Raw genomic sequence first — 11,189 nt, forward strand, 5'->3', positions numbered from 1 at the left:
CTCTTTTTCTATTTTATTTATGTAAGCATTTAGAGATATAAAACTTCCCCTAACAACTGCTTTCACTGCATCCCATAGGTTTTGGTATGTTGTCTCATTATTGTCATTCTCTTGAATGAAATTATTGATTGTTTCTATGATTTGTTGTTTGACCCAATCATTTTTTAGGATTAGATTATTTAGTTTCCAATTATTTTTTAGTCTATCTTTCCATGGCCCTTTATTACATATAATTTTTATTGCATCATGATCTGAAAAGGATGCATTTAATATTTCTGCCTTTCTGCATTGGATTGTGAGGTTTTTATGCCCTAGTACATGGTCAATTTTTGTGTATGTGCCATGTACTGCTGAGAAAAAAGTATATTCCTTTCTATCCCCATTCTGTTTTCTCCAGAGGTCTATCATACCTAACTTTTCTAATGTTCTCTTCACCTCCTTAACTTCTTTCTTATTTATTTTGTGGTTAGACTTATCTAGTGCCAAGAGGGAGAGGTTCAGGTCCCCCACTAGTATAGTTTTGCTGTCTATTTCTTCCTGTAACTCCCTGAACTTCTCCTATAAGAATTTGGGTGCTATACCATTTGGTGCATATATATTTGGTAACGATATTACTTTATAGTCTATGGTGCCTTTTAACAGGATGTAGTTTCCTTCCTTATCTCTTTTGATTAGATCTATTTTTGCTTTTGCTTTGTCTGAGATGAGGATTGCTACCCCTACTTTTTTTTCTTCAGCTGACGCGTAATATATTCTGCTCCTGCCTTTTACCTTTACCCTGTATGTGTCACTCTTTTTAAAATGTGTTTCCTGTAAACAACATATTGTAGGATTATGGTTTTTAATCCATTCTGCAATCCATTTCCGTTTTATGGGAGAGTTCATCCCATTCACATTCACAGTTATGATTACTATCTGTGTATTTTTCTCCATCCTTTTTTCCCCCTATTTATGCTCTTCTTTCTCCTTTTTCCTTTCTCCCCTTCACTAGTGTTTTGCTTTTGACCACTGCCTCCTTCAGTCCCTTCCCCCTTTTATTATCCCTTTCCCTTTTCTTCCCCTTTATTCTTACTGCTGCTTCCCTCCCTTCTTTCCCCCCTCCCTTTTCTTTCCCTCCTCCCTTTTCTTTCCCCTTTTCCCTCCCACTGCCTATAGGGCAAGTTAGATTTCTATACTTAACTGATTATATTATGCCCTTCTTGAGCCTATGTGATGAGAGTAAGGTTCAAACAATGCTCCCCCCCCTTTCCCTCTGCTGTGATAGGATTTTGTGTCTTTTCCTATAATGTAATTTACCCTTGTCTGCCTCTTCCTTTTTCAGTACCTTTTCTAAGATTAGATTGATCCACTTATTTGGATCCATTTAACTTCATTAGATTTTTTTTTTATCATTACATCAAAGTCAACTAATATCCACCCTCTTTATGTATACTCCTTTAACAAGGTGTAATAACAATACAGTTCTCAAAGGCTGCAAATCTCATATTCCCTTGTAGGGGTGAAATGGAAATTGGAAATTCCCCTTCAAATTAATAAGATCACTCAAATAAATAGGTTCAGTTCAAATCTCGGTCATGACCGTTCCATAGCTCCTGAGTGTTCTCGGCCTAGCATTCCAGGAACTAGCCATTCCTAGGTCACGTTGACATGGAGGGTTGGCTCCTCTCCTTGTGAGACGTGATGTTATTAAAAAACAAAATACCAAGCCTCAGGCGGATGGGAGCGTGGCTAAGGTCAGATGTGTATTGAACAAACCATGAATAGCGCGTGCATCAAAAAGGGCTTCTTGGCCCCAAGCCTTCTTTGTTTAGAACAATATAAAAACACTGCGTCCTGTAAGCCCGCTGAGCCTCACCCGCGGGAAGGACGCTTCGCCCGGGAAAATCTTTACACAATTCAAGTTTGTACGGGCTGCAACGGGGCTCCCAGCCGTTGATTGACTTTGGAGGTTCCCTTGAATTGGTGATGTATTCTCTTCCATTACCGACTCTCTTGATCGGTGCTATATTATTGATTGTTCTTATTGTTATATGCTTTCTATGCAAATTCAAACTATCTGTGCTTTGCTTCTTCTAAATAAATTATCTATTTCCTATTATTTTCTGGTGCATTGGAGAGTGTCATTTATAGGAGCGAATCCGAACCTCACTAAATCATATTAATACAAAATTGGCGTCACGAACAGGATTCGCTGTATAAATGCCTTTCTTTAAGAGAAATGTTGAGCCCCGGGCTCCGGTAGAGGTCCCCGGTTGGGAGGACCCTCCGTTTTCCTCGCTCGCAAAAACCTGGTCACAGTGTACAGGACCTAGTGAGGATTGGGGGAGCAGGGTGAGGAACGGAAGGCCCTCACAGTTGACTGCATGTTTATCTAATATTCCAATTGAAAAGGGGAAAGAAATGAGTGGAGTATGCCGAAGAGGGTGGGCTCTTCTGACTGCATATAGGACAGTGTGTTTGGAGTTAGACAGGAAGGAGGAAGAGAAAGCACAAATGGAGAAAGAAATGTCTGAATTGCAGGGTCGATTGTCTATGCTGCAGTGCCAGAATTTTATATTAGGGGATCAAGCTAGGAATTATCAAAATGTAGCCGAGAAGGCTGCTGTTCGGGTGGCACAGTATAAATATAGAAATAGGCGAGGAAAAGTGAATAAAAGGAAAGTGCATGCTGTAATCGCCGCAGCAAATATGAATTGGGACCCTGATACTTGGGACGGCGATATTTGGGATGAGGATGACGACGGGTGGGAAGAAGTGATAGAGGAGGAAATTCCGGACGTTAAGGATGGGGAAGCTCGGCCGATAGTTAGGAGAAAAGCCGAAAAGGAGGGAACTAACCCACCCAGGGTGACTGAAATTACGGAAGATTACTCCCAAAGAGAAATTACGGATTTGCTTAGTAGGTTCTCACAGCGGTCGGGAGAACCTGCAATCTCCTGGCTTGTAAGATTGAGTGATGGGGGAGCAGGAGGAGTGTGGTTAGATCCTAAGGACTGTTTAAAATTTTTAAGCCTGACCTCCAATCCCTTTGTACAACAGGCATTTCGTGATCACGGCCAGGTAGCACTCAATAGTAATGGTGCAAACACCACAATTTTAGAGCTAGTAGCTCAAGGATTGAGGACCCAGTATCCCGATTCCTCTATGTGGCCAAATGCCGCCCGCCCGTGGTATACTCTTAAGGATGGGATTCAAAAACTAAAGGAAGAAGTTATGAAAACTGCGGTTGTAGTAGGAGAAGCTGATACCTACACTGATACCCCTGTGATTGCTGTACATCGGGCCCCCGTTAAAACCGCCCCTGCGACATATAAACATCTGATTTTTAGTAGCAGCCACGGGAGAATCTTTAGGACAAGTAATTGACAAACTGTCCCAACTGGGAGATCTTGGGGAATTTAGGGATGTGGGAGAAACTGCTTCCAGAGACTGGGGAAAGCCCCGACTAGTTCACAGAACAGACTAACCCGGAGGGAGCTATTCTCAGCCCTTCTGAAGGCTGGAGTAAATAGGGAAGAGATAGATGGAATTCCCACTTCCGAACTAGCCCAGTTGTATAAGAAAAAAGTGAAAAACGCTGGTCAAGTTTCGGCTTTGAATGCTGTTACTCCCAGTGCTCCTCCCTCACTATACCCCTCATTGGACCATTTTAAAGGGGACTAGGAAAAAGGCCAAACCCTTCGTGTCCATGCTTTGCATACTGATTATCGGCCTCATGTTCCAATAACTATTTTTTGGAGGAATGGTTCAACCACCAAGGCAAATGCCCTAGTGGACACGGGGGCGGAGGCCACGTTAATATATGGAAATCCTTCAAAGTTTAAAAAAGGAATACCTATAACTATATCTGGATTAGGGGGCGATGAAATCCCTGCTAAACAAGTTCAACTAGAAATGAAAATTGGCAACTTTTCTAAAAGAGAATATACCGTGGTTGTAGTTCCTATACCAGAATATATTGTAGGGATAGATATATTAAAAGGAATGACTTTATATTTACCAGACGGAAAGTATCAATTCGCTGCCCGCTCCCTTCAAATATGCGCTATAGTAGGGAAGTTGAGAATACCCCCTGTCATATTACCTACTCCATCCCAGATAGTAAATCTCAAACAATATAGAATTCCTGGAGGAATAGCAGAAATTACTAAAACTATACAGGAATATGTACAAGCTGGGGTAATGATCCCGACCACTACTGCATGGAATAACCCAGTTTGGCCAGTTAGAAAATCTGATGGCTCATGGAGAATGACAGTGGATTATAGACAACTCAATAAATTTACTCCACCTCTACACGCCGCTGTACCGGATACAATATCCTTAATTGAGAGTATACAAGCCTATAAAGGTTTCTGGTATGCGGTAATAGATCTGGCTAATGCTTTTTTCACTATACCCATAGACCCCAAACAATGGGATCAGTTTGCATTCACATGGCAAGGCAGGCAATATACCTTTACACGACTCCCACAAGGCTATATACATAGCCCAACCATTTGCCACCGAATTGTAGCTGAGCATTTAGATGAGTTAAATGGTCTGATGTGAAAATAACTCATTATATTGATGATATTTTAATACAGGCAGAGAATAAAGAGGTGGTAGAGAAAAGATTAACTCAACTAATAGAACATATGAAGGAGAAGGGATGGGAGATTAATCCTGATAAAATTCAAGGTCCAGCTCAAAGTGTGAAGTTTTTAGGAATAATTTGGAATAAGGGTCATAGAGAAATCCTCCCCAAGGCCAAGCAAAAAATATTAGATTTTTCACCTCCTAGGGACAAAAGAGAAGCTCAAAAGTTCGTTGGGTTGTTTGGTTTCTGGAGGAATCACATTCCTCATTTAGGTCAGATTTTGAAGCCATTGTATAAAGTTACCCGGAAAAAGTATGCATTTGAATGGGGGGAAACAGAATCGAAAGCCTTTGAGGAAGCCAAAATAGCTATTCAAACTGCCCTGGATCTTTGGCCTGTACAGCCAGGGCCGATGGAATTGCAAGTTACAGTTTTGCATGGATATGCTGATTGGAGTTTATGGCAAAAACAACAGGGCAGGAATGTTCCTTTAGGATTTTGGTCGCGAAACTGCCACCTGCTGGCCAAAATTATACTCCTTTTGAACAACAATTATTGGCTGCATATTGGGCCCTGGTAGAGACAGAACATTTAACTTTAAACCATGAAGTTGTATTGAGGCCAGCCATACCCATTATGAGTTGGATTATGGGGACCCCCGCCTCACATAAAATAGGACATGCCCAAGAATCATCAATTATTAAATGGAAATGGTATTTGCAAAATAGAGTCAAGACAGGCAGATCGGGTGTTTCCACCTTGCATGAAAAGGTATTAGAATTACAAAACATTCCAATGATGTTGATATACCAAAAACTTATGAACAATCGCCCGTCTCTTGGAATAGCGGGTATGATTTGTTATCCCCTGAACAAAAGAATCATGCCTGGTTTACGGATGGGTCGGCTAAATATATAGGATCTAAAAGGTGCTGGAAAGCTGTAGCCTATAACCCTTCATGCAATACTATTTTGGAAAGCTCTGGTGAAGGCCGGAGTAGCCAATGGGCCGAATTAGTGGCTGTCTATCAAGTAATTCAAAAGGAACAAGGTGGCCAATGTCATATATATACTGATTCCTGGGCCGTAGCCAATGGCCTAGCAGTTTGGATGCCAATTTGGAAGAAACACGAATGGAAAATTAGAGACAAAGATGTGTGGGGAAAAGAATTATGGGAACAAATATGGGAATGGTGTCAATGTACTAATGTATCTGTATTTCATGTAGATGCCCATGTGAATCAAGATTCTGTGGAACGTGAGTATAATGCCCGTGCTGATGAATTATCCAAACTTCAAGGAAAAGCTTTAAAGGTCACCCCCAGAAGGAAAACGAAACACAATTAGGAAAATGGGTCCATATCACCGCAGGACATCTTGGCGCTCTTGCATCTTACAGGTGGGCATTAGACAGAGGGATTAACATACCTCTGGATCTATTTAAGCAAATAGTACAAAACTGCATACAATGTCAATTATTTGCTCATCGGCCTGTGCCGAAGAAAATCACTGGAGAATTGGCTAGAGGGTCTTTACCTGCTCAAATTTGGCAAATAGACTATATTGGACCTTACCTGTTAGTCAGGGGTGTCAATATGCCTGCACTTGTGTGGACACCTACTCTGGGGTATTAGTTGCCTGCCCCTATAAACGGGCTACCCAGAAAAACACTTGTAAAACCCTAGATATTATTTCTCTTTATTATGGGACCCCCCTACAAATACAGAGTGATAATGGTACACATTTTAAAGGTAAGGATATAGATGAGTATTGTAAATATAATAATATAGAATGGATTTACCATATACCATATTATCCCCAAGCCGCTGGTTTGATAGAAAGAATGAACGGATTATTAAAGGAGAAACTAAAGAAATTAAGTGAGAACCATGATTTGAAGAGATGGAAAGAAAATTTGTTTGAGGCCTTAAAGCAATTAAATAACAGGCCTCTGACTGATGGGGGTGGGACTCCTCTTTCAAGAATGATGACTCCTAATTTACAAATAAGGAGAATTTCGTCCCCCTTGACCATTCAATGGTGGACTTTACATGAGAATGCTAGGCAGCCCTGGCATGCCTCTTTAGGCTCCGCTGGGTATGATCTATATGTAATTCATGATGTCCATATTCCTCCATTAGGCCAACAACTGTGTTCTACAGGAGTAGGAGTTAAGCTCCCTGAAGGACACTATGGACAATTGTTCTCTAGATCTGGTTTAGCCCTAAACAACCAAGTCCATGTCTTGGGTGGGTCATAGACAATGACTATAGAGGAGAAATTAAAGTTTGTTTACATAACTCTCATGAAAGCGAACCTTTTGAATGTAAGACTGGTGAGAGAATTTGTCAACTAGTGATATTACCCTATTTAAATGGTTCGTGGCAGAAAATCAATGGGTCTCCTGACTCCACAGAAAGAGGAGATCAGGGATTTGGGAGCTCTAATAATAGTGACATCTCCTGGATACCAGAAAAGGCAATTCCTGGTACTAAAGTTTGGATAAAGAAGCATCAATCTGATAGACCAAGGCCAGCTGAGCTCATCGCACAAGGAAACACTAATACTGCCATAGTAGTATACCCTGGTGATGATAAGTGGTATCATGTCCCACTAACCCAAATGTTTTTGCGAAATTAAGTGTTTTACAGTGTTTTCCTGCTACACGCTAACTATGGCATGGACTCCAGGTATTCCAGTGGGAATCCTCAGCAAGGACCGCGTACTGATTCCATCTACGTTGGTGAAAACAACACCCAGATCATGAATTGGTCATACCCATTCAACGTAGAAGTTTGGGACGCCCCTCTATTTCCCCTAATGAGAGTCAATTTAACTAGTTTTAATCTAACTGTAACTGCAGCAAACGGTACCAATATATCCTGTACCCTTACAAGTTGGCCACCTAGTCCATATTTTCCTAAAAGGTTAAGATCTGTAACATATAATTGGACACAAGTAAACTCCACCTACACTGTCTCACTATCACAAGCGGACGACAGAAAATATTTTTATTGTCGTAACACCTCCAATGGGCTGTATGAAGAATATCTAAACCAATTAGTATGGGTTGTACCTGTGACTCCGAAACCTCCTGGAATAATTCGTGTCCCCCGCTCATGTACTAACACCTCTATCTTGCAACACAAAATAGTGTTTCATTATAATGTAACTTTTCCCTCTTTAGAAAGTTGTGTCAGGAAAAAAAGAGCTTGGTATGATACATTACTTGGTGGTGCAGGAACTGGTTTGGGTATAGTTAATTCTATAGACCTTGAGACCTTGGCTAGCAGACTGCGCAGTGCTGGACAAGATGTTTCTCAAGCTTTGACTGTGAATGCCCAATGGTTACCCACAACGATCCTGCCACACCAAAATACATTACAATATCAAGGCCAATTTTTACAAGTCTTTAATAATAGCATCCTCGTTAATTTACACCTTATGAAAAACATTGGTGTTTTATTTAATTGGACTAAATGTTCCTTGCAAAACTTATATACCCTCATACAGAAGGAAAATGCCCAAAGATTACTACAGGAAGGTAACTCTCACATATGGAACGATATACTTGACTTGTCAGATGTATGGAAAAAGCAAAAACCTGAGAATGCTAGATGCACTCCACTTTGGTGCGCTGGAACTATTATACTCTACCAAGTTAAAACTTGGACTGTTATGTGCCAATTTCATGTAATACCTTTTGTCTTACATAAATACTTTGCTTTACCTCATATCTATGGAAACTATATAGATTGGTATAATGTAACTCATACTCTGTCTGATTGTGTTGTAACTAATGGAGGGATTGTTTGTGGGATGATGACTCGGCAGATGGAACCCTGCCTTCTCTCACATTCATCCAATTTGTGTGATCTAACTTTATACCCAGTGAGTAACTTTTCTATGATATATGAAGTATCTACTCAATATGTTTGTATAGCCTCTAATAATCACTCTGACCTTCTATCTGTAGATATTACTACTGTTCCATTTTCTGGTTGCTTATCCAATGTATCTTTCCTACGCTGGCAAGGAAATGATTTTTACTTTCCACCAGACACTAACCTAGTTAAAAATTTTGCTTGGGTACCCCAATCTTTGCCTCTACCTCATGTGTCTCTATCTCTATATCCCCTTATGAACATCTTGAATCAGTCGACTGAAATCAAAAAGTTATTAGAGTCCAACCAACGCGCGTTAAATGAACATCGAATACAGACTCTTATAGCCGCAGGAAGACTAGTCGAAGCTTCTCATTTAGTGATCTCAGATACTAATCATCATTGGTATGATTTTCTTTTTAAATCTCCTACTGCTACTATGTATTTTAATTCCTTAGCTACCCCCATACTACTACTTGCTTTGTTCTTTTTATGTCTTTGTATATGCAATTGTTATATGTATACCAAAATACGCACTATATACACTCATGTCACACCTTTGCCCCTCACCTATTATTCTCATGATCTTAAGGCCAAGTGAAATGGAAATTGGAAATTCCCCTTTAAATTAATAAGATCACTCAAATAAATAGGTTCAGTTCAAATCTCGGTCATGACCGTTCCATAGCTCCTGAGTGTTCTCGGCCTAGCATTCCAGGAACTAGCCATTCCTAGGTCACGTTGACATGGAGGGTTGGCTCCTCTCCTTGTGAGACGTGATGTTATTAAAAAACAAAATACCAAGCCTCAGGCGGATGGGAGCGTGGCTAAGGTCAGATGTGTATTGGACAAACCATGAATAGCGCGTGCATCAAAAAGGGCTTCTTGGCCCCAAGCCTTCTTTGTTTAGAACAATATAAAAACACTGCGTCCTGTAAGCCCGCTGAGCCTCACCCGCGGGAAGGACGCTTCGCCCGGGAAAATCTTTACACAATTCAAGTTTGTACGGGCTGCAACGGGGCTCCCAGCCGTTGATTGATTTTGGAGGTTCCCTTGAATTGGTGATGTATTCTCTTCCATTACCGACTCTCTTGATCGGTGCTATATTATTGATTGTTCTTATTATTTATGCTTTCTATGCAAATTCAAACTATCTGTGCTTTGCTTCTTCTAAATAAATTATCTATTTCTTATTATTTTCTGGTGCATTGGAGAGTGTCATTTATAGGAGCGAATCTGAACCTCACTAAATCATATTAATACAAGGGGTTTAAACAGCCTCCCCCCCTTATTAACAGCATATTGTATCCTTCTGTCCCATTTACCTTTTTAAGTCCTTCTTGAGTCCTGTACTTGAAGATCAAATTTTTTGTTGAGCTCTGGTCTTTTTATCAGGAAAGTTTGGAAGTCTCCTATTTCGTTGAATATCCACCTCCTCCCTTGAAAAATGATGTCATTTTTGCTGGGTAATTGATCCTTGGCTGCATTCCAAGCTCCTTTGCCTTTCGGAATATCGTGTTCTATGCCCCGCAGTCTTTTAATGTAGAAGCTGCAAGGTCCTGTGTAATCCTGACTGTGGTTCCATGATATTTAAATTGTTTCTTTCTGGCTGCTTGCAGCACCTTCTCTTTCATCTGGTAATTTTGCAATTTTGCTATTATATTTCTTGGTGTGTCAATTTGGGATCTCTTTCAGGTGGTGATCAGTGGATTCTTTCTATGGTTATTTTCCCTTCTGGTTCTAGGACTTCTGGGCAGTTTTCCTTTATGATTTCCTGAAAGATACTGTCCAGGCTCTTTTTTTCATCATGATTTTCAGGTAGTCCAATAATTTTTAAATTGTCTCTCCTGAGTCGATTTTCCAGGTCGGTTGTTTTACTGATGAGGTATTTTACATTTTCATCGATTTTTTCATTTTTTTGTTTCTGTTTGACTGATTCTTGCTCTCTCATAGAGACATTAGTTTCCATTTGTCCAATTCTAGTTTTTAACAGATTGTTTTCTTCTGTTAGTTTTTGTACTTCCTTCTTCAACTGGCCAATTGTGTTTTTTAGGGACTTGTTTCCTTCAGCATACTCTTCTGTTAGATTTTGTACTTCCTTCTTCAACTGGCCAATTGTGTTTTTTAGGGACTTGTTTTCTTCAGTGTACTCTTCTGTTAGTTTTTGTCCTTCCTTCTTCAATTGGCCAATTGTGTTTTTTAGGGACTTGTTTTCTTCAGTGTATTTTTTTTCCAACTGGCCAATTGTATTTTTGAAGGACTCTTTTACCTCTCTCATTTGACTATTAAAATCCTTCTTGAGCTCTTCTAAGAAGGCTTTTTGGGCTTCAGACCAGTTCATATTCCCTTTTGTTGTTGCAGATGTGGGTTTGTTGACAATGTTGTCCTCTTCAGAATTTCTGTCTTGATCTTCACTCTTCTCGTAATATGAGTCTATGGTATGTTTCTTTTTACTCATGGTGTTTCCTTATTCCCTGGCCTTTAAAGAGATTGAGCTCTCCTGCTGGGGCACAGAGGGTACTGACCCAAGCTTCTTGTGTTGGGAGCCTAGGTCTTGGTCACTGGCTTTGCATTCTGGGGCCTCTTATACTGGAATTTGGAAGCTGTAGGTTTCTGGCAGCTTACCTTGTGTTGGGCTGGAATCAGCAAGGCTGGAACTTTCAGGCAATTCTGGGTTGCCTGCTTTTCCTTTCCTTTAGCTTTCTTCAGCTCCTTTTAGATGGCTGC

At 40.4% G+C, this 11,189-nt stretch overlaps 1 long non-coding RNA gene across 1 annotated transcript; it reads left to right on the plus strand.

Annotated features, from left to right (window-relative positions):
• The first annotated feature begins 1,578 nt into the window (after positions 1–1,578).
• Positions 1,579–9,012, plus strand: LOC144455978 (uncharacterized). Its single transcript, XR_013484876.1, has 3 exons — positions 1,579–1,962; positions 5,807–5,977; positions 7,220–9,012. It is a non-coding gene; the product is annotated as an uncharacterized LOC144455978 (long non-coding RNA).
• Positions 9,013–11,189: the final 2,177 nt, after the last annotated feature.

This window comes from Phascolarctos cinereus, unplaced genomic scaffold, assembly GCF_003287225.1.
Source record: "Phascolarctos cinereus isolate Bilbo 61053 unplaced genomic scaffold, phaCin_HiC Scaffold_2;HRSCAF=192, whole genome shotgun sequence".
Lineage (NCBI taxonomy): Eukaryota > Metazoa > Chordata > Mammalia > Diprotodontia > Phascolarctidae > Phascolarctos > Phascolarctos cinereus.